General features: G+C 34.5%; 1 long non-coding RNA gene across 4 annotated transcripts; it reads right to left on the reverse strand.

Moving 5' to 3' along the window:
- Positions 1–1,150: 1,150 nt before the first annotated feature.
- On the reverse strand, positions 1,151–23,976 carry LOC310895944. Of its 4 annotated transcripts, XR_014581064.1 has the most exons (7): positions 23,957–23,976; positions 8,803–8,951; positions 7,381–7,515; positions 5,622–5,720; positions 5,287–5,374; positions 4,907–4,957; positions 1,151–3,040 (listed from the first exon to the last, which is right to left on the reverse strand). It is a non-coding gene; the product is annotated as an uncharacterized lncRNA (long non-coding RNA). The 4 variants fall into 4 exon arrangements; XR_014581063.1 differs by lacking the exon at positions 5,287–5,374; XR_014581065.1 differs by having other exon boundaries at positions 5,287–5,720.
- Between the last annotated feature and the right edge of the window lie 746 nt (positions 23,977–24,722).

Genomic DNA, 24,722 nt, shown 5'->3' on the forward strand with positions numbered 1-24,722 from the left:
TCCACAATTTTTTAATGGGGCTGTCACATGAAGCAGACTGAAGAAGCACTCTTGTGGGATGGGGCAAGTGTGGCAATTACTGGTTCACACACACCTGGTACATAACTAGGAGCAGAAGCATCCTCTTGTGGGCCAAGGATCCAGCTCTCATTACTGGAAGTCAATTATCACACCATGAGCGAAGTTGATGAAAGGCTATGGGCAGTATCCAAGGCTAGATCATCTTACTTTCAGCCATACTCAATAAATCCACACTCTTAAATTATATATCTAGACTCTACAGTCAATTCATAGACAGGTTTCAGTTAATAAGTAAAAAATGATAAAGGCAACAAATATCAGGGTCTTGTAATCAAGTTGCTTTGAAGAGGCAGGAATAATTCTTCTTGGCTGGGATTTTAAAACTGAAACAATGTCCTGGAGCTACATGTGGTCCTCAGACCTTCTTTATGCACCACCACCTGAGGAATAGGTAATTGTAAGCAACACTTCATATAGCTAATATGCTCAGCCAGAAATCATCAAATAGGTTTCATTCCTTCCTCTGACAAAGGGAAGTTAAAACTCTTCTACTTTGCAAATAATTGAATATTAACTGGGCTGTGAAAAGAGAAAAAACGGACTTCAGGAGGATTACAGCATTTATACATTGCTGTATTCTTAAATATTTTATAATAATTATCCACTGGAGCTGAGCATCTGTTCTCCCGGGTGAATGTCCTTCTAGTCTACTTTGTGAGTGGCCCAGTATGCTTTGACATCATCTGAGTCTAGCTGGCTAGACAGGTTAAAGATAAGAATGAATGAAAAAAAAAAAAAAAAAAAAAGGAAAGTATCTAAAGTGGGTTTCCTGAACTGCATTACATAATCCTGCTGCATCACTTCCATGTTTTCTTCCCTATTGATCTCCTTAAACATGCAGCAGCAGCTGTGTTTCTGTCCCTCTTCTTTTGTTTCCCTACCTATCTTCTTGTGAAAAAAGAAGCTGTAACATCTCCTAAAATTCACACACTCAAGAACTCAAGGTCAGGATAGAAAAATAAATGAATAAATAAATAATTCAAATAAGATTTTTTTTGCAACAAAATTTGTCATACATCTACAATTGGAAATTTCTATAATTGATTTGAGTCTTAGGTACTACCTTTGTACTACTTAAACAATATCAGGGATCCCTCAGGTCTGCACTTAGTATTTGGATAGATACAGGTGTTGTTATTTTTGCAAGTTCATGGTAGACCTTGAAAATCTTGTCCCACAGAGCTGTGAAGAGTCTTTTTACTTCACTGGTTGTTCACAGACTGATGCAAAAGTTAGTTTTTCAGAAGAGAAAAGATAGGGTGGGAAAATAGGTTTAGTGCTTCTTAATGGCAGGTCACTGTCAAGCATATCCCAGCTTCTTTTTGCCCTACGTGAAAAAATTATTTTTTCCTGGCACCAGAAGATATAGAGAAGTAGTATCTACTGGAGTTTATTTGAAGGAAGGGGTGTGAGGTGTCCCAAAAGGGAGACTAAATATTCTGAGTAGTGGAGTTAAGGTCCTCATCAGAAAGCAATGATAGACAACAGGGTGGAAAGCTGTGAGACAGAGTAAAAGGAGTTACCGTGTAATTAAAAATGGAAAATGTGCATTCTGTATGTTTTAAAGAAAGCCTCCAAATTTGCACTGAAATTGGAATTGAGCAACTGCTCTATGGCAATGCTGAACTAAGACAGCACTAGCAATGGTTGTGTCAGTTATTTTGACAGCCATCATTTTTGTCTAAAGTTGGAAGCTGCTGTTCCCCAAGCTGTCATTGGTTCAGAGACATGTTCTAGATTTTATGAGACCAGCAGTGACATTTAAGTTATTCTTCAAGCAAATAAGCAATATGGATTTTAAAAAACTCCTGTTCTATAGAGCATTGTCCATATCAATGGTAGTGGCCTGTGTTAGAGACAAGAGACATAATATTATCTTGAAATGGAGTCACAACCTTTGATGGAAATTTCATCTGCCAAGCCAGGGACATCCCTTTAGTTGAAAAAAAAAAGAAAAAAAAAAAACCTAAAATTTATTAACAACTTTAATGAACATTTAGTACATCTAAAAACAGTGATAACCCTTCTCCTCCTAAATTTTAAATATAACTAATGAATTATAGTTCATTAATTCAACACCTCTGCTTAATAAATCAGAACAGTAAAAAAATAAGTTATTTATTTTTAATATGTTTCAAATATCTATGTAATTTAAGGTTAACTAAAATTAAACAAATCTGATTTGCAAAATGTGACAAATATCCAAAACTGCATAAAGAGGCAGCACAGAAAAAAAAAAAAAAAAAAAGGCACAACTCTTTCTGTGTTAAAAAAAAAAAAAACACAATACTTTCAGAGGCTAAAGGCAAAGATTTTTCACGTTTTGAATGTCACTGTCTTGCTAACAGCTCTTTAGACTGCAACTTCACAGCAATAATACACTGTTTCATGATTACTGTCTCTATCTGAATTCCATCTTGTTTTTTTCATTTCAGTTCCCTAGCACTCAACTAAGTAACACGATTAAACTAGAGTATTTTAACTCCAGACATGAAAATGTTGAGATTGGTGCTTTTAGTCCAGTATTTCCTTTTAAATGGTACTTTTCAAGAGAAAAACACTTCAGGAAAAAAATAGTAACTCTTACAACACAGTATTTACATATTACCATACTTTAATATATTTGGAACACAAAACTAAAAAAAAAAGAGTAGAAGGAGAGCATTTTAGCTGCTGCAAGTACTATTAACTATATACTATTCACCAAGGCAAGCTAGTCAAACTCAGTCCTGCACTTAACAGGTACAGCTACACAATAACCTGCATCACATGGTTAATGTTAAGCACTCCAAAGTGTGCATTTGTGAATATTACTTACTTTTTCTTCAGAAAATTCAAGAAAAATAGGAATTGAAAATCATATGTAGTAAGATTTAATCATCAGAACACAGTCCAAGGTCAATGACTTCTAACCTTGATTCTGATATTTTGTTCAACCTCCTTTTGTTTTTTTCTTGACCTGTAAAACAGAGATAACATTTTACTTAGGTATTAAGATCCTTAGATATAAAATACTGCAGAGCGTAGAAAAGAGTGTTGTTATATGCATCATACACCTCTTTCTTCATAATGCTATTTAATTTTTCCCTGGGGTACATACTCACAAATACATAAAAAGACCCTATTTTATTCATAGTATAAATTCTTACATACAACAAGCCATAACAGTCAAATTAACTTTGAGAAGTGAGAAAGAAACTCATTCATTTTTTCTTGAACTGAAGAATAAATTTTAAATCAACAACATAGTAACTTGAAATGGAGAAACGAAAATTGAGTTATGGATGTGAAAACTACCATGAAATTCATTTAATACATGAATAATTTTCATTAATATGTTTGTGAGCTTTTTCTCAGTCTTTTATGTACAAATACTATAGCAAAACTATTCTCATGGGAACAGTTATTAGTTGTCTCAGAGTGCTAAACTAACTGTAGATTAGAAGGGTACTGTTACATTATTCAGAGGTGTTAAATCTTCCTATTTTTCTGTGAAGTGTAAGTCTGAAATAAAAAAGAACATAATATTTCATTTTTATAGGAGCATAGTAAAAATTCATTTAAAAAATAATATTTAAAAAAAATCATAAAAACTTAAGAGCCCAATGTAGTGGCTGTCTGCACATATATTCAAATGTTTGTACCAGCTTTGAATAACTAAATGGGATATTAAATCCCAAATGATAAACAAGTCCTAAGATTTTGACTCTGTCTCATTCTCATTATTCTGCCATGGGGAAGTGATAGCAGCCTGCACGGGGCAAGGAGGTATTGCTGCTACCCAAGTTGCAGCCATCAGCAGCCAGGTGGGGATGTATCCTGGTTTGGTCTCCAGCCATAGCAACAGTCTTTGTCAGAAGCAGTCCAGAAAATAGCCATTATCCCAAATGACATGCCAACAGGGGACTGCCAAAAAAAACTACCAGGAGATGATCAGCTTGTGGCCTGGCTTGGTTTGTGCTAGGACAGAAATAACGATTACTAAGTCTGGTGAGATAAGTGACCTGGGCTGAGGATCTTAGCCTTGATCAGCTCCCAGTTCAGTCTTTCTGAATCTTCCTCAATGGATTTTTCTAATTTATGAAATGGGAGTGAAATCCTTATAACTGTTTTGTCATGAAACTCTGAATGTAAGCAACTTTTTACATTTCATTACTTGCTTTATTTCTGATAATTCATGTGGTGATACTGAGACAAGCATTATACTCTCTAATATGCTCAATTTCTAATGTAAGAAATTGATTTGTTATTTCTGCTCTTACTGAAGCATATAAACAGACCACACACCAAGCAGAATATATGGCCTGCTCGGTGACGTTAAGTCATAAGCTTCTGTAATACAAAATTACACACACCCTCCAGTGTGCTTAGGAATTGTTTGCTTGTTTGTTTTATAAAGCTTTAACAAAATAAGTAGTAAGAAATAAAAACACTATTCAAATTGGTAGAGCAGTTTTAGTACAGGTGGCAATGGTTTTCCTGGAGAACTGTGGCAGGTTCTTTTGTCTGAAATACAGTTCAACATTTTAGGTTGATACATTGTTGGGACTTTCAAATTTTTCTTTTACTTTAAAAGTCAGTTCAAACAAGCAACAAGAAAGCTTGGCACACAGAGATCACTCTTTGCACTACATGGGGCTCTAAGGGGTCTCCTGGAAAAAAAGGAAAAAAAAAAGTAAAAGCAAAATTGCATGGCTCTTAGAATAAGCAGAGCAGCCCCAGGGGATGGCCAGAACACAGGAGAGGTCTAGGGGGCATTTATCTTCAGCTGCAGTTGAGGAATTTCTGGAGAAAACCTAGAGGTCAAGAGGGAGGTAGGCTTTACCTTATATTTAAATGACATCTGTTAGTAGCTTCACTCTGGTAACAATCTTACCTAAATGGGGGAAAGCAATGCTGGTGAGCTCTGTATTAGTGGAAAGCCATTAATTAAGCATTTAGAGAGCCTTAGATGGCCTTTGGCCCGTCTGAGGTTGTCAAATCTCAGTTGACAAAACTGCTCCTTTGCAAGAAGCAAAATAAATATTCAGTTGTTCAAAAGATCTTCTGCAACTTCTATGTTTTCCTCTATTTTTAGGAAGATCTATTACGAAAATATCTCCAGAGGTAGAGTGAGAATATATATCTGGAACTAAGAATATTGCTTAATAGTAAATAAGTCTGAATCTAGAGAAATTTGCACAAACATAGTAAAGAAAAATTTACCTTCTTTTCTTCTCATCTCTTTTTTCTACTTCACAACGATCTTGGAGTTTTGGAAACTCTTTCAGTTATTGATTGAAATCAACCAGTCCTGTTTATTGACATATGTGTCATATTTCTAAAATAAACTAAAACATTTATCACGTCTTTACATTTTCATTTCCCCACTTGCAAGACTTGAGTTGCAGTTTATTTTAGACATGGCACTTCAGTTTTAGAAACCCAGTTTATTGGACTCATTTAAAATAATAACATACAAGCGATACACTCAATGGAGCATAGAATGTCTTTCTGCGTAGAGCATAGTAAGGATTGGTTTTGCAAACTAGATTACTTACATGATGCTGTATCTAATGTAAGCAAGATCTGAGAGTAGAAGTTGTTTATGTGATTGAAATAGTTTAGTCTGCTTCCATCCTTTTAAAATATTCTGCTGGCTACAAGGACAAGTAGAACATCGGTTAGAATCTTGTGTTGATTATTTCACCCCATATTTTTACATGGATATGAAATTACTCTTGCAGTAACTGCTGAACTTTTTCTTTTGATCATCTCTGTTACCCTCTCAGCATTTCTTTCCCTTCAATGCCTTTGAGATGGTTTAATTTTAACTTAATATTCCAGGCCGAAAATAATATTTCAAGATCTGATTCTTGAATGGACAGCACCAGTCAATATAAGGCTGCAAGTCCAAATGGGACTTCAGCACAATAGTGTCAGCTGTTGGAGAGCTGGCAGCAGTCACAAAGAGACGGTAAGGAAGCTGGGATTCTCCTATTTTTTGGTTAATGTGCCGCAAGTCATAGAGAAAAGATTTCAGTGAGGTGTGCACAGAATGCCTTTCTCTCGCATGCTGACATTACACACTTTCTCATGGACAGTAAATCAAAGCAAGGCTCATTCTACATGGGAGAGTTCATGAACAGAGCAATTTTCATTAAAATATTGTCAGGAACAGTATCTGAAAAACTAAGTATTTTATGCACCTCTAAGAGAATTCTAGATTTTTAGAGATATGTGAGCAACATGGAAGAGTGAAGGTTGGTTTAAAATGCTGTGCTTTTCTTTACTGAGAAACAAGAGGTAGTCATTGGAGGATTAGAAGCAGTAACTTTTGAGAGAGGGTAATTTATCTATAGTCTGATGACTGATTCAATATAGACAGGGTGTTTTAGGAAACAAATGGAACCAAATAGGATAGAATAAGTAGATAGTAAGAACAATCCTGGATTACAAAGGAAGATAAAAGAAAAATACAGAGAGAGAGAGAGAGATAGGGAAAACTGCATATGGAAGATTAATTTGTCCAAATCAAAGTAGATAACATACATTACTTGTGTTTTTTCTTCTTTGGACCTGGTTACATGTGAGATCTCAAGCCTTCCTTTTTAATCAGAACATGGCACTTGTAAACATGCTTGCATTATTATCGTACTGATGAGTTGAGATGGATTAAACCAACTTCATGTACCCCATACTGTGTTTTCTTTGGTTTTGTCAGCCTCAAAAGCGACCTCACCAAAGCCTAAGTATTGCTTAGGTAGCTCATTAGCTCTACCAGTCTTATCTTCCTGCCTAAGACTGTCTACTATTACTAAACTCTACTATTACTAAATTTTTATTTAAGATCAATAAAAAGAAAAGCAACTTTTCAACTATAGCTGAGTATGTTTGAGGAACATGTTTCATGAACAATCTGAAGAAAAGTAAATGAAAAGTACATAAGGTGACCAATGATTTCCTAGAGGAAATGAAGCAAAATGAAGAAACAAAATGTTGCTCAGGATTTCGCTGTTAGTAGAATGAGGTAAGTAATTTTTTTTATAAAGTAATTCATTAGAATACTATATCTTGGTGTGACATAACTGGCTGCTAATACCAGGCAGTACTGAATAACACTTTCCCAAAATACCAAAAAAATGAATGACATTATCTCTGACAAGTCTAGAGTTCAGCTGTGATACAGAAATACCTAACACAAAATAATATTACATATAGGTCTTTTATGAAACAAAAATCCTTGTAAAAATCAAAGGGGAAAGAAAAAAAAATATTTTAAAAACTCCATTAAGATAACGAAGAAGAAAATTTTCTCACTTTTCTGATTCTGTTTGATTTCACATTCCTACAGTGAAAAGTTAAAAAGTTATCGAGGCTTTGAAGGTAACATTTTCAAGGAAGATAAATTATGTGCACAAAGGTCATATAATCAGCGGTTTGAGCCACTTCTACCTAGAAAAAAAAGAAAAAAGAAAAAGAAAGCAAAAAAAAAGAAAAAAAAAAACATAAGAAATAATACAATGGGGAGTTTCCACAATATATATCATCAATACTTCAGAAGGCCTGAAATGAATGTGCAAATTATATGAACATCTATTCCTCTTGGAATTGGTGCTAGTGAGTAATATTACGGGAGAAGTCATATAAAATGATATACAAGCTATGAAATATCTTTTCATATACAAGAAAAACAAATTATTGTAAATTTGAGCATGAGAAAAATGAGCTTCTCAAGTGTAGTGCTGATTTCAGTCACCTGTTCGGTGAGCTTGCATTGTTACACATAACCGTAGCAAATATGCAGCGTAAAAACACCCTAACTCAAGTAACTCTCTGCTGGAAATCATCAACCACTACTCCAGAATAAAGCAGATTCATCCACTTGAGCTGGATATGCAAGAGCAGATGTTTCCTAATTAGAGTCTAATAGACAGTCATCAGCATTATATATCTATTAGATTTACAACAGAAGACAAATCCCTCTTTGATATCTCTCAAAGCTATCAGCCAAATATATTAGCAATTAGAGCACAGAAAATTTTCTGAAGACTATGGTAAAATCAAATACTATTATTATCCTATAATGGTAGTAGAAAGGGAAAGCTTTATGATTTCTTGTCCACTTAGACCATATAGAACTACAAAAAAAACTTTGGAAATCATCATCATTATCTTTCTCTGGACAGAGCTTTAAAGTCTGCCCAAGGGGTGGTTCACAGGCTTGCAGGTGAATGTTATGTTGAATAATGGTGGATATGATCTGAGCTAATTAATATTGCTAGATATAATCTAATATTATATATCTATGACATTCATAATACATAATGAATTTGAAATACAACAGACACATTTTTAAATGAATTATTAATAGCCAGAATGAATAATCTGCTGTTCAGTTTGTGGTATATATTAATGCTTTTGGCAGATTTATAGGCTATTAAATATTTTGTCACCAATCTTGATAGCTATATACCAAAAAATAACTAAGTTAGTAACCATTTTAGAACTAATATATACTTATGTCTTTTGGGTATTATTATTTTATTTTTTTTAAGAGGCAACATGAACAGGGTAACACCATTTAAATGAAAACTAGTGTAATAATGATAAAAAGCATTGTTAATGAATGATACTTAACAATGAAATTTATTTTGTGTGTCTGCATGTTCAGTGCATGCAACATATAAAGTAACTTCTTATTTTGATAATGAAAATGTTACCTGACTCAAGGTTACATACATGAAATGAATGTAACAGGCAGCTCCAAGCAAATTTCTCAGTCTTTCTCCCAAGCTGTTTTACTCAAGGTGGGGTTTTAAGATGCTCTCGCAGTTGTCCCAGTGCTGATCAGTTGGTAATTTTCTCATTAATTTGGATCTGCAGGCCACCTAAGATGACAAAAGATGAATGCCATCTAAAGGAAGATAAGACTTTTCAAAGCGGTATGAAATTCGCAATAAATACTGTGTAAATACTTTATGTCATCCAAAAATCTAGGGATCAGAAATCAGTACAGATTCAGAAATAATATTAAATACTTAAAATTTATGTAACAAAGACTCGCTTTTCTGCTAGAGAGTGGTTGTGTGAAGAGAAGTCTCTTCTAGTTTTTTGTAACTCAATTAAGAAAAAAAAAAATCAGATTGGAATAATTTAACTGAATTTACTCCCAGAACTTAGAGAATAAACTGCTACTGGTCAGAGCAAACACCTTCACTCAGAATATCGCTTCTCTCCATTAGCAGTAAATCTGACATTTACATCAAAAAAAAAATTCTCTGTTTAGATGGACCCAGAGAATTGTTTTGATCCTGCTGTTTGGGAGCCATAAAGCACATAAAAGCATTTAGGAATAAGTAAATGTACCGTAGCTGTTTGGATTTAACAGAACACAAATTTGTAACAGAAGAACACAAATTTGAAAACTTTTGGTGTTCTAGAGATCGTATATTAACAAAATATCCACAAAATTCTTCAAATCCTGTAGTATAAAACAATGAAAACTTAGATGAATATATAGTATGACACAGTTCATTATGCCCCAAAACATCAGATTATCTGAAACATGTAGCTCTTTGATATTTTTGGAATTCCTCATTGCTTTATTTGTCCTGGCAGAAAACTTAGCATGCATGTCATAAGTAGAAATAAATAAATAAATAAATAAAAAATAAATAAATATATGTATTTAATTTTAAAGGAAAGTTTGCTAACTTTGTTGGGTGTATATATTTATATGTAATTATATATCGCACACAGGCAGGCTAATTATTCCAATACTAATGGTAATTCCAAAAGCTGATTGTTCCAGGAACAGTCTTTATCTTTATAACCATCACTTACCATCACTTTAGTTGTAGTCTCAGTCATTTCAGCAATTAACAATATCATTCTAAAAAGAGCCAGCAAAATGGAGTCTCTTTTTTTTTTTTTTTTTTTGATACTTTTGACTTTCATTAGTAAACAAAACTCTCAACTCTGCTCTATCCATATTGGTACTTGACACAAATTCATGTCATAGCTTGAGAGAACTGAATGTAGCAGGCTGTACACTTGCTGTCTGAAGTGTACTAACTTTCCATTTACTATATTTAATACCTCTGTATGTCACTCAGAGTGTGTGAGTATACATGTGTAATAAAATAGTCTCTGCTACAGATCTGAAACAGCTGGTTTTCACCTTTTTTAACAGCCCAGATATCAATAAAATAGAAAGAGCTGATGTTTACTTGATCAAAAGCTAAAAATGTGTCAGCAACATCATGATGTTGCAGAAAAGGGTCTTGTATGCAGACAGACATGAGAGCTACTGGTAAGACCCATGGATAATCCTGCATACTCTGATCAGGACTGTGGACACAGTGGTCAGATCAGGACTAGGACACAGTGGAAAGAAATACTGTGTCCAGATTTAGGTAGTATATCTCAAGAAAGGTATTGACAAAACGAAAAAGACCAGGGAAGATCCAGGAGAAAAGTCAAAGCTATTGGAAACACAATGTGGGGAGGAAGAGAATCTTTAGGAGAAACAGTTCTCTATTTTTTGTTTTTCTTGTGTTTTTTTTTCTTTTTTGTTTTTTTAGAGAAAATGTTCTCTAAAGGCTCTCACGGAAAATACTAACTAACTAAATAAATAAATAAAATAAAATAAAATTGTGGACAAGATAAGTGCTTTAATCATTGGCTTTGGCAGCAGGAAGAAAAAATAATATATATATGCAGGAAAAGATCAAGCTTTATTAAAAAACAACAACAAAGAACAACAAAGGGAAGATGGGGTTGTTCATGTAGGCTGTGGACTCTCCTTTGCTGCATGGCTATGCCAGGAAATATCTCACAGGAACAGTGTAGATAGCTGATCTGCAGAAGAGAATAGCAGGTAAGCTCCAGAAGTCCTCTCCAGACTTCTCTGATTCAATTCTCTGATTCTAGGCGTTAGTAAGAAAAGAGCAAGGAGAGGGGATTGAACTACGATAGTGTTAATTCTTATCAGAGAAGATTCAGGGTGTCACAGAAATTATTTCTTGCATTCGGCAATGGAGATATCAGAAGAAACAGAAGGAGTTGCTAGGTAATTGGAGCCCAGAGTTGGAGAAAAATAAGCTGCATACATGACAGTTATGTACCTGGACATTTTATCAGTAAATGTATTGTCCGAACTACAGGACTCATTTTTTTAAAGATTGCCAAAGAGAAAATGAGAACCATACTTCTGCATGTCATTGCAATTAATTTTTTTTCTGTGCTGCATGCTCATGTCATCAGTTGTAGCTTGCTGTTAAAGCTTATAAACACGTTTCTACGAAGCACATTTACTGCTGTCATCATGCAGTATTCTCTCTGCAACAAATACGCATCCTTAAATTGGCAATAGCTGATTATTTTCCTCAAAATCAAACATCCAGCACATGCTTCAAAGCCTGTGTCCAGTGGCTTATAATTATAAGAAAGGTATTATCACTTACATTAATTAATTAATTAAAAGACTTAGTATCTGCCATTATTCATCCTGTCCATACACTTTCTTGTACACAGACATAGCAGAGCCCAGCTCAGCTGGAAGTGAACAGTTTGGTAGCTTGTCCTTCTTCAGTGATACCAGAAGGTATCATGCTTTGTGGCACTGATCTGCACAGAAGCACTGGTCTGACTGTGGCAATAGTGTGCACCAGCTGTTGGCAGCAGGCAGGGTGCCCTCTGCTGTATGGGGTGACCCATGAAGCTGCAGGAATTGATAGGTGTAGCTTCCTGGTACTAAGTATGTATGTCTCAAGAAGGAATTTGAAAGATCAATGAGTACTGGGAAAGAGAGAAGTACTGGTGGTGCTGACCTTCTAACTTTCAAAGAGTAAACAGACTTTCTAAGGAGAGGTGAGGTCTGTGATATCTTTTCCTCATAATCAGGGGGACAAAAATTGTAATTACATGAGCATTTTTTACAAGCAGGCATCATTTTGCTTTTATTCATATGCAGGATAGTTCAGTCTCAGCTGGGTTTCCTGAGTTTCCTGAGGTGGTTTCCTACATGTTGTTGGATAAAATTGTTCTTATTTTTTAAAATTCTCTTATGTTAGGGAGCAATAAAAATTTCTGCCAAGCAATTAGCTTGTTTTAACATGGAAGATAATGCCATGACAATTATATCATTTTAAATGTTTTTTTTTTATATATATATATAAATTAAATTGTTTCTGAGTAAAAGACATTCTAAAGCAAACCACAAAGAACCACCTGCATCTACTTATTTGAAAAGTATGAAAGAGAAGACAGTACTTAGGGTTTTATTTTTGTTGTGCTGATCCTTAAATTTTGAATGGATAATTGGATGTGTATATAAATAAATGTATCATCAACATTATGGCATAAGATTTAGGCACTTGCAGTTTATTGGAGAATTTGTTGAAGTTGCTTTAGCAACTCTACCTCAGACCTGTCATGAGCACATGTGAGATGAGGACAGCTGTGTGAAAATCAACACCTTCAATAAAAAGTTCATAAGTTCATGACTAGTAACAGGACTGAAGCTCACAGATTGGTTCAGCAACTACTTAAAACCCTGCCCCCAAGATACACGAAAAAAGTGAAGTATTTTATATTAACACCTTCTGTTGTATTGCCTACAAATATCTTGAAGCAATTTAATATGTTATAATGAGCCAGAAACTGGAAGTTAAAATGAGGAACATGAAGGCCCATGCATTTGCAAGCACCTTAAGCAGGCTTTTAGATTTCTTTTTCTCTCATTTCTCTCATTTTTGACTATTTGGATAAGCAAGTTTGCTTAATTTTTTAAGCTGTTACAAATGACTTCCTTATAACACTTTAACAACTACAACAGGGCAGAGACAGATTCTGAATAAAAAAATAAAAATCAGTTTCTTTTGTTTGTTTTTAATGGTATTCCTCATATAACTTTTTTTTTTCTTTTTTTTTTTAATTCATTTGTCACAGTATTAAAATTCCCTCTTTCTCTTATTCAGAATTATGTGATTCATCAGGGAAAAAAAGAATCATATTGTTCTACCTTTCTTCTACGTAAACTGTCATTGCAAAGACAAACTTATGTTTCATGAATATCATTCCCCATATCATCTACTTCCTTTTCATAGATCAGTAATTTTTTTCAAAAATAAAACAAAACTTAAAGATGCATCCCCCAAAAACATATTTAGAAAAAGGTGTTTCCTCAACTATTAGTTAAGCCCCACATGTGAAAAACAGTAAATATATAATGATTTGCTCTTCCTTTCCCAACTCATTACTAGCTTTTTTTTTTTTTTTTTAATTGATCAAAGTTTTCAAGACCAAGTGCTTTGTATCTAGTTAGTTGAACGTATGGTATGACTCTTGTCACCAGTTGTGCCATGTCCTCATAGCTCTTGCTGAACTCTGTAACCTCTCATGGATTTACATATTCAGAAAGCTATGGTCCTTTAACCTGTGATTTAAGCACAGCTCTAGACTCCAAGCATTAATCAAAGGAAAAAAAGGAAGTTATGTAAGAAAGCATTTGCCTTGCTCTACAGTCTGTAATCTCCAAACCCCGTAGAGTTAGTGTGATTGTTTGGTAGTTAAATTCAAATCAAACAGCTTGCCATTTCATCTCTTTAGTTTTTACTTTGTTTCTCATTTCCAAATATGACCACTCTGAACTTTGCTGTAGCAAAAGCTGAGAAGTGAGCTGGTAAGACTGACATCATGGAAATCTGCTCATTATGATCCCACCCCATCCCCCTTATTGGTGCTCTTTTGTTTGTTTGCATTAAATCTGTAAACAAAATAGTTTTGCTGAGGAAATAATGTAGAAAGGATGTGATTTGATATTGTGGACCCTTAAAAGAAGAAGGTCTAATATCCACTGAAGCTTACTGGAGGACTTCTTCACTCTGATGGTCCTAGAAAAGACCTTATATCAGAAGTTTTGTTATATTTAAACTGTATGAAGCTACAAACCAGCTTAATGGCTTATGCTTGTGGAAGTCAATTGGTTACACAGAATTTCACATATAAATCTATTTCCTGTAACTAGAAGAAAAATAGCAAGTGAAAAATTACAGATGCTACTGAAGTTAATACTTTCAGATTTACCTTATTTGTCCCTGTCCAGCTCAGTGTATGTGATTTTTAACTCTGAATGAAGGAAAAAGATTGTATTGTATTCTGTTTGCACTGCAAATTGGTTTAACAAGTGATCTTGGTAAATCTTAACATTTTTGTAAGGTTGGAAATAATGAAGGAAAGTTCTATGTTTAGTAGGTCTAATTTATGCATTCTCAGTTTAGCCATACACTGCATAGGCCTAAAAAGAAAGCTCTAGTTTTAAAAATGTCTTAGATATTTCACTGAAAAACTTTATAATCTTTTAGCCTATTTAGTTACTTCTATGTGTTATGCTCTTATTGCATATTCAATGACATTTCATTAAAAAAAAAAAAAAAGGAATGCAATCTAGCATAGCAAAAGCAGCACTCAGAAAAGAAATTATTTACTCACGAGGGGAATATAGCATTTGAATTGAAATCAGTATCCTTGGCAGTTAAGTTGATGACATTATATGAAAAGTTGTTCTTTGAGCAGCACTAGAGTGTGCTTCTGAGTTTTAGTCTTTTACGTATGCCTACAGCTGAGACTGTCCCTGTAGGTATGCTGCAGTCACCACCTGCCCTGCCAAACAGAGCCCAAGGTTCACTCAGCAGCTGCAGGAAATTTTACATACACATGAATTTCCAGAAAGTTCACAAAAATGCATCATGACTTATGTTTGCTGGATGTAGTTCTGTTTCTGTGACATGCAAATTAAAAAACACATCTATGGACTGAATAGTAAAAAATCACCCAGATCCTTTAGTCTAGACCTCTTGCTTGCTGTCTAATGCCAGCTGATTACCTTTCTATAAAGGTAACGTGTTCTAAAGCAGAAAGTCCAAGATTTGTCCTTTTTGGCAACTATTTTGTTTCATGATATAAATAGTATTTCAGGAACAACAAACATGGAAACACAACATCCTAATCAGTAGTAACACGATTCAGTTGTTATTTGAATTCCCCATGCATAAGGAGAAGAGATTGTCAGGGTAAGGGAATGAGCTGGAGCTGCAGGTGGTAGGCCTGCATTTTATTAACATCACCAGAGATCTACAATTACTAGTCATATGGCTCTCTGTCATTTCACTGCACCGGCTTTTATTTCATATCTTTGGGAAAGTGATTGCTGGGACAACCACAGAATGTCTTTGTGCACTGGAGTTTGCTTTCTATATTTAGCACCTACATTGTGCTTTCCTTTTCCCTGAGAAATGGTTTGACATTATAGTTTCAACTTCTAATTAAAGAAATTTTTCATATTCAAAGGTCCTCGGAAGATAAAAATGTCACTGTGCACTGAATGTTGCAAACTCCACCAGCAGAAATCTTGCTGCCTATTAAGAGCATAATGGCAGCTGCACCATAGTGGAGATTGGCAGAACTTGGGAACAAAAGACCTAAATACCCTTCTTGAGGTCACGTACTACTTTCTGTATCATTTTGGCCCACTTTTCTTGTGCCATTTTGTTTCTTTATACCAAAGAATTTGTGTTAATTTTACTTGATTTCAGAATGTGTTTACAAAACAAGGCTGTTTGGCAGAGTGTATGGCACTATTCAATTCTGTTATGTGCCAATTCAGAGATATGTCTGATTAGATTATTTCAGACCAACTCATGCAAAAGAACTACACAAGGCATGTGTGAGTGATATTGCTTGAACCAGAACTAACCTGACCAAAAGTTGTATTTATTTCTAGCTAAATGGACATCTCTTACAGTAAAAGCTAAAATTACTGTGTGTTGGTCTTCAAATCAGATGCAAGCAGAGTAATTGCCAAATTGCCATTACAATAGCAAAGTAAACATGAAAACAAGCTAGTAAAACATATCTAGTAAAAACTCAGCGTCCTCATTCTCTCCTGTAATTCAAAGTGATGATTCCATTTTAAACTCTTTAACAACAGTTAAGAGCAAGAACACAGATTTCTTAAAATAAGGAACATACCAGCTTGTTCCAGGAAAGAATTTGACTTATGGCATTTTCATGACACTTTTTAGCAACAACAGAAACATGCAAGCTTAGGCTATGTAGTTCTGGAAGGACTGGAAGGCTAAATCCTGCTCATCTTCTTTACACCTGTGCCATCTTTTAAACTATTTTTTTATTGCTTCTTGTTACATAAAGATATCTGAAAGACCCTTTTTTTTTTTTTTTTTTTACCCCCTGCATGGGGACCTATGTCTGTGGAACAGACTAGCATGGTAAGGGATAATTTATCAGATGAAGTGTTTCCAATTATCATTATGAAGTGCAACATGTCTTATTTTACACATAAATGTAAAATGGATCTGTTCAGCAAAGCACTGAGCAGTACTCACACATATTTACATACTAATTAAGATAATAGTTTAGTTCTAAACAGTACATGTAAACATTGGTGACTTTTGATTTCAAGTACATTGTAGTTCCTATAATTTCCAGCGGGGGTTCACTCAGTTTTCTTCGTAAACTCAAAAGGCCCTTTAAGTCAAATGTGAAGAGATCTTCTTAAGCATATGGGTAAGAAGACACTATACAGGCTGAACACTATACATGTCCTGAACATAACAAAATGCATCTAATAAATATTGAAATCTTTCACATGATTTTTCAGTGAGACCATTGCAAACAGAATTTGCCAACTCATATAAGTTTAAGGGAATAACTAATTAATATGATTTATTTTTTTCCTTAGAAACCTCTCTAATAGTAATCTGAAATAATTAATCTTGACCAATAAACTTTGGACTACAGATGGCAAAGAAGTATTAAGGGAGAATAATGTGTTTTGTGCATACATATGGGGACATATGGGGATATGTATGGGTGAACACTGATATACCCAGTCTTGGTAGACTTGCAGAACCTTGCTGTGTCTAATTGTAAAAATATTATTCATATAGTATACTTAACTGGCAAGATTCATTCATGTAAGGATGCATGAGGAAAGCAAACAGTTCAGTTGTTTCGTACATAAATTGTGCCCATGAGCTGACAGTCATACATCCATGTTGTAAAGGAGGAATGTCAGAACATGTGGGTCCAGCAATCCCTTTAAGACCATAGAATCATAGAAACACAGGGTTGGAAAGGACCTACAAGATCATCTAGTCCAACCACCCTCCTATCACCAATACTACCCACTAAGCTACTAAATTGTATGTCGTAGCACCTCATCCAGGCACTTCTTGAACACCGCCAGGGACGGTGACTCCACCACCTCCCTGGGCAGGCTGTTCCAGTGCCTGACCACTCTTTGAGAGAAAAAGTTTTTCCTGATATCTAATCTAAATCTTCCCAGGTGCAACTTGTGGCCATTTCCTCTAGTCCTATCATTAGTTATCTGTGAGAAGAGGCCGACCCCCTCCTCATCACAACCTCCCTTCAGGAAGTTGTAGAGTGCACCATGAAAGGTCTTTGGTGAGCTTCTGAAAAATATGCCATACGCACATTTTCTGTACATACGTACAGAATGTCCTAGTGAGCTTTACCATTTTTCTCCCAAAGTGATACTGCATAACAAATGCTGTATCCAAAGTAGTCAAAAATTGTTCCCAGATACTCCAGGATGTAAATCCAAGCAACTGCTCAAGAGGTTTTAGAATATGCATCTGAACTCACTACTCTGCTGTGGATACAGTTCCAGGACAATCTTTCAAGTTGTGATACATTAGGGGGAAATACAGAATGTTATCTTTCCTGTTCAGTCTCACAGAAAGGAATATTATATTTTTCTTATTATCTGCTTAGCTTTTTTTCTTCTTTTTTATTCTACTGTTTTTTTTTTTTCCTGACAGTCAAAACAGTTTTTGTTTTGTTTTGTTTTATCAAGTAAGAAAACTTTCTTCTAAATGGGCTTGAATGTATGGGACCTGCCTACAAGTTTATTTACTATATTCCCTTTATTGTTTTCATCTTATGAATTTGCAGTATAAAACCATCATCAGTACCCATTTTGTCACATGAAAATTTAAAGCCAAAAAATGTTGTTAAAAATATCATTTAACATAAATTTGTGACAAATTTGTAATGCTAGTTGTCTGTTGACTGTAATGAAATGTCAAGTGGCCTTATATGCATACTTTTCAGTTTTGCTGTTGGCAAGCAGTCCCTTTATGGAAAAGCAGACAACCTCCCATGAAGAAAAACTTAAGAGGTATTTTTTGCAGGAGACTGGCAGAACAGAGAAGTCCTAAAGTTAATTAAAAATCATTCTCACTTAGACAGAGAGAAGTAGCAGTAAATATATGAAAAATATTTTATTTCTTCAAATTTTCAGCTTCAAAACTGAAAACCCTGATATGAAATGCAAATATATTAGGTAAATTACTAGATTATGAAGTCTTAATACTTCAAGTGCTCAACACATTTACTCAGATCTTGACAGTAGAAGAATAAGGAAACTTTCAATTTTTTTGAAAAAAGATAGTTTGAAACACCTTCTTACTTACTAGATGCCTTTGTTGAGCTGAGCTATTCAAGAAATTTAACTGGAAGTAGATACCTACATAAAGACATAGAAAGATTGCATAGACTAAACTGCAGATATCTAAACAACAAACAAAACCACCACCAACAACAAAAATTATGAATACCAAGTATAGTGCATCTAAGGTTCTCTTCAGAGTAGACCCTAAAACTAGTACGTATGCTCAAACTCAGCTGAAGTGAATTGGAATTATGCTTTCATTTAAAAACATAGCCAAAATAATAATAATAGTTGCATGTTTGCAGACGTCTTTATTCTCTTTTAGACAATGGGAAGATTTAAAGAATTATGGATATACTTTAATTTGCATACATATAAGTACTTTATGATAAATTTGTGATATTAATTTATATTTAAAATACATTTAAATTCCTATTTTAATATTTCTGTACAAATAAAATTGAAGAAAGGAATGAGTAACTCTCTGTAATGTAAAGCAAATAGTATTTTATTTGCCTAAATCATTCTTCATTGGCTGACAAGCTGAAAATTTGAAGCAATGCGCAATGTTATTCTTGCTTTTCCTAGTTGAAGTCCTCACGTTTAGTGTTATGATATTCCTAGGATTTTGGCCATTTCACAACCTAACTTAATGTCCTAACTACAGTAAGACTGATTGTTACTTAACACATGGCTGAAGTTTTGTTTTGTGTGCTTTTATTAACACACAATTATTTTTCTTGCTGATGACTTGTAAGTAGCTGATGATAAAAAACTGCTATTGTAACAATTGTGATGTGCTTAAGATGCATGTTTTACACTTTTAAAATCAACTAGTCAAATAAATTAGTATAAAACAAAATAAAATAAAAGAATAAAATAGAAAATCTCAGAGGTTTTGATGGTCACACAGTAAGTCCTGCAAGTACTAACAGCAGGATATTCAGTGAGGTGGTTGGGCCTGCAGAGCAGCCTCATTGGTCCCATTGGCTTGAATACCACCTTCTGCCTCAGATTCATTTTTTTCTGCTCAGTCTTATTTTGTTCCACATCAAAGTTTACCTAAGTGGGGAAAAGACATACTTCTTATGGAACTATAAGGACATTTCAGCTTTCCACTGTCTTAAGACCACTTAGGAAGCACACAGTGTTGTGGTAGAATGCTTTTTTTACTCTTCCATCCTTCAAATATTTAGGGCTTTTCATTATGTCTACTACTATGTTTTGGTAGTGTTTTCAAAAGCACTTCTTCAATTATTCCAATAAAAGCATTTTTACGTTCCTTCATTATACAGCATTTATGCTGTATTTGAACGTTTTGTTTTTTCTCCTGATGATGACGATGATCCCTTTTCCTGTTTCATTTTTACCACGTTCTCTGTCTTCATCTTTTTAACTACAAAATGTGAATTTTAACCTCTTTATTTAGTACATGTTTAACTCTCATAGTCCTGTGTTAATTTGCACTCTCTCATCTCTTTCTAACATTGAAATAATCTCTGATAACTCTCCATTTTGTCTTCACTTTATGCTATGAACTGTAACATCTATATGGGTCTGGACTAGAAATGTTGCCTCCCAGGACTGGGAGACGATGGCTCTCTGCAGAAAATTGTGTTGACCTTTTTTCTTGTCAAGGTAGAAAAGGAGATATCTGCAAGGATCCATATGCTTTAAAATGGGAAGATAACAGAAACGTTATTTGACTATGCTTAATACTAAGTCAGCCTGTTTTGGATTTCTTGTTAGGGGGAAAGCTATGCTAATACATTGCTATTCTTTTTAGTACAATGCTTTTGATTTTCACTATTTGAATTCTGATTCTTATATGTCCATACATCTTGGCCGAGCATTGTACCCATTCTGGGAGTGATTTTTACCATATTTAGTTCTAGAACAAAAGAAAATTCCATAGAAATGCCAAATGCCCCTTCTCCTTTGATGTCTCTGTTACAGCTTTGAAGAGCAAGTTTATTACATATTAGGAAGGATAAATAATCAACAGTCATTAAAAAAAAAAAAAAAAAAAAACATGGCTTGGTGAGTGAATTATGTCCACAACACAGGACAATAGTTGCTGATATGCACAAGAAGTTCAGAAAAATAGTTACTGTTGTGCTTCTGTCCTACTCCATGAGAAATGCATCTCATACGGTCATATGGCCTACTATCTAGTCACATAGTGCCAGATTCAAATATGACATTCTGTTACATCTAGAAAGAGCAGCCCTGAAATTCCCCTCTGAGATGTTGCCCAGCTCTATTAGTGCCTAGATTTAAAGTCTGTGAGAGCTGTTCTTTTTTATGTGTTTCCTAGTTGCTCTAGTAGTGGCAATACTGGGAAGCTTGGCACATGTTTCACATTCAGAATAGCTAGGATTTCAAAAACAGGCATTCTCCAAACAGGTAAGTACTGTACCTATTTCAAAAGCATGTCTGAAATGTAAGTTTAGGATCTGGATGTGAAATAATTGACTTGTTTTCTATCAATGACACCTGTGAGATAATAGTCAGAGAAGTCTTCAGGAAAGACACATAGCTTGGTATCTATCACCCTCTAGGAGAATGTATGAATCAACAGACTAAGGGTATTTTCCTGTTGTTGAAACAGCTCTGTTGCAGCAAAGATGAGTTGCTCTGGCTGGAAACAGATAACGTGAATCTCTGTCAAAGTGAACTCTCCTCCCTGGCTTAAGGAGTACATGTGTTTCAAGGAGTAGATTCTTTTAAATGGAGGGCAAAACAAACAAACAAACAAAGACTCACAAAATGTTACTGTTAACTATTCAGAAAACACCAAGAGGTAAATCATGATGCAGTTTTTAAACTTTTCTATTATTAAACATATATCATAGATGTATCTTTCCTTCCTTAAGCAGAAGGTAACTACTGAAATAAATTTTGTTCATACATTTTTTCAACACAGAAAAATTATTATCTAAACTTTGACAAGACCTTTGACAAAAAAGGTCTTGAGAAAACAGGCCCTTCTAGTCACAAAAATCTGATCTCCCTAATGGTGGTGAACACAAATGTATGGGACATCACCTGTGGCAGTAGGTACTTAGCTAATGAGTCTAATTTCCTGCATTAAATGTAGCTGCTCTAAAATTAAACTAAAATAAAAAAGTAGAAATATTTTTTTTCCTCATAACATTCATTCTGTTTTTATTTTCATAGTACAAGATACATTGTCATTATAACTAATAGCAGACTTGCTATTTGTCCCTGTGTGGGGACTTACAAATTCCCTGTGTGGTAGCTGAAACTGAATTTTCTTTAACCAGATTGTATGAGTGATATGATGGGTGTAAGAAGAAGAGTTCTGTTTGTTTTCTTAGTAGTTTTATTAGGTTCGTCATTCAAGATTTATCTATAAACTACATTCTGTCAGAAATCCTCAGGGTGAAAATGAGGTGACATCAGAGGCAGCAAATGACACTGACTTCTTGCTCAGAGTGTGGTAAAAGAGTTGCACCCACTAAGATAAATTGGAAGAGTTTTCTTGTTTTGTCTGTCATTAAAACCACTCCCGACTCCATGGTTTGTCATATACCCAAACTGGGTTTTCAAATAAGTGGCCCAAACAAAAAGTAGAAACTATAGAACAGGACTGAATTTATTCAAAAATTCTGTACATTTATTTAGGATTGCATTCCTTTGAATGCACTCAAGAATAAACTACTTCATCTATAAAAAATGACTACTTATTATAAATGGAAAAGCTCAAGTACAGAAGGATATGAACCATCTGCACAAGCTCTAGTTCAGGAGAAGTATTTTAATCATTATGCATCCAGGGAGATGAAGCTGCTGCTATATCGCTACAACGGTGAAGAGTGGTAATACACTTTAATTAAAAGTCATGGCCTAGTACAATTTTTTAGTCATCATTTAAAATCCTAACACATATTTTATTTCTTAGTCCAAAAGAAAAGAAAGGGCTTCATTCCTAACATCTGAACTCTCAAAAATTAATTTAGTAAGTGTACAAAAACATGTCAGAGAGTGTTCTGGAGACTTAAGTGTCTGGTATTCGCAGGACAGCAGCACTGTTTTTAACTTTATAAGCATAGTTCAGAATCCTGGTTACACTAGCAAAATTTAATCCCAGATGCATACAGCTCCAGTGAGCAAAGTATTCTCTGAACTGAAAACTGAATTTGAAAATATTTTTCTATCAGGTGTACTTCATTACAAGTTTGAGAAAACCAATAAACCAACCAACAAACAAACCTTCTTTTTAGATGAAAAGTTAATTTCATGTCTCTGAATTGTTTATTTTTTGCTAACTTTTAGGCTGACAATATCAAGAGTAATTAAGGCTCTAGTATATATATATATTGCCTTAGCCACCAGAAATTTGATGTAGTATAGGGTCACTTTTCATACAGGCTAACAGATAACGTTTGACTTAAACCTGTTTTAAATCTTACTGAGACATTGATTTTTCTCTGGTGACCTAGTATAGAGAAGTCCGTATTCCTGAGTTCCAAAAGGCAGAAGTGACAAGGATACTGAGATTACAGAAGCATTCTAGTCCTTTCATTATTTGTTCAGGTGCTGCAATGAAGTATAAGGCAATGGAATGGTTATGAATGATGGAAATAATGACACCAATAGTGATTGGAATCATTGCTTCGAGGCTTATCATCATGAAGGACAGAATGAAGGAAAAATAAGGGAATAGAACATAAAATGGAATAGGCAAGGTGAGAAAAGATATTATAAACATGATCATTTTATATAGTTGCGGGGAAGCACAGAAAAAGGTGTCATACATTTCAGAGATAAAAGAAGTAAAGATAGTGGACAATGAATATATATTTATTTATTTTCCCTTTTAATTCCTACTCCTAGTTTGACTTTGGTAACTATTTCATGTTGTTTTTCTGCTACCTTTGCCTTTCTGTTTTTTTCAATATTCCGTTATTTGTAAGTGAATGAAATGCCCTGTAGTACATGAACCAGTTTTGCCTATAGCAACATTTGAAAGATGTGTGCAATGCAGCTAATTAAATAAAAAACTAACTTAAGCACTGCCTCTGCTCTACTTATTTTTTGTTGGCTTTGTGATTACAAAGCATCATCCACTTTCCAGATGAAAAACAGGCTTAGAATAATACAGGCAGTATGTAGAATAGCAAATTCTGTTGGAACTTGGAACACCATCTGAAATAATAATGAATATAATATTCTGCAGATAATATTTTGATGGAAATAGGCACAGTCAAATTATCCACTGCAGATGAATAAGAATGAATCATCAAAATGTTCTAATTCTGCCAGAAGAGTAAAAGAAATAGATAAATATTTTAAAGATATTAGCTATTTTAAATAGTTAGTAGTCTTTAATGGAGTTATTAAATAGTCAAGTTCATGTTTTAAAGGTCTTACCTAGCTCTTCAGGTCCTTCAAAGCAAATATGTTTTGGAAGAAACAATTTCAAATACTTAAATATCTCAAATTTTGCCACATACAATTTCCTGTAATTAACAATACAACACAGATAAGATTAAAAAAAAAAAAAAAAAGAATAGCACAGAGGTAAGGTCAGGGTTGAAAAAAAACAAAGGTGATTTGCATTGTTTTAGCCAGGCTGAAAAAAAAACCTGAAAAGCCAGAAAATATCTAAATAGGTTTCAGGTGCTACGAGTAGGGTTCTTCAAGGTATGTGGTAGATCCCAGAGACTGGCTGGAGCAGGAGATATGAATATATCTCTTTGAACACAAGTACAATGTTTCATGATGTTATCTCAAAATGTTATCTTGATATCAGCAGTGGTGGACCAGTGTATGTAAATGTTCCTTAGCCACTGCAAGGCAACATGAAGTGCTCTAATTACAATGGAGATGAAAGAGCCTCATGTAACTGTCTTACTGGTTGTTCTGTAAGGATAAAAAACTCTGTGCATAAGATTTTCTTCATTAAAAATGTCATAGGATATATTCTGCAATCATTACTCATACTGAACAGTAGATTAGTATGTGAATAGGCTCACTGAATTCAATAGCTGCTTTGAAACAGGTTTTAGGATGGGAATGCCTTTCAATAAATGACCCAAAATCGAGTCCAGGCTCCACAGGATGGGGTCCGGGGCAGCTTAACGGAATATGATAATTATCTGCAAATGTACTGGCAGGAAAAAGTAAATCAGTCCTT

Source organism: Anser anser (assembly GCF_964211835.1).
Source record: "Anser anser genome assembly, chromosome: 3".
Classification (NCBI taxonomy): domain Eukaryota; kingdom Metazoa; phylum Chordata; class Aves; order Anseriformes; family Anatidae; genus Anser; species Anser anser.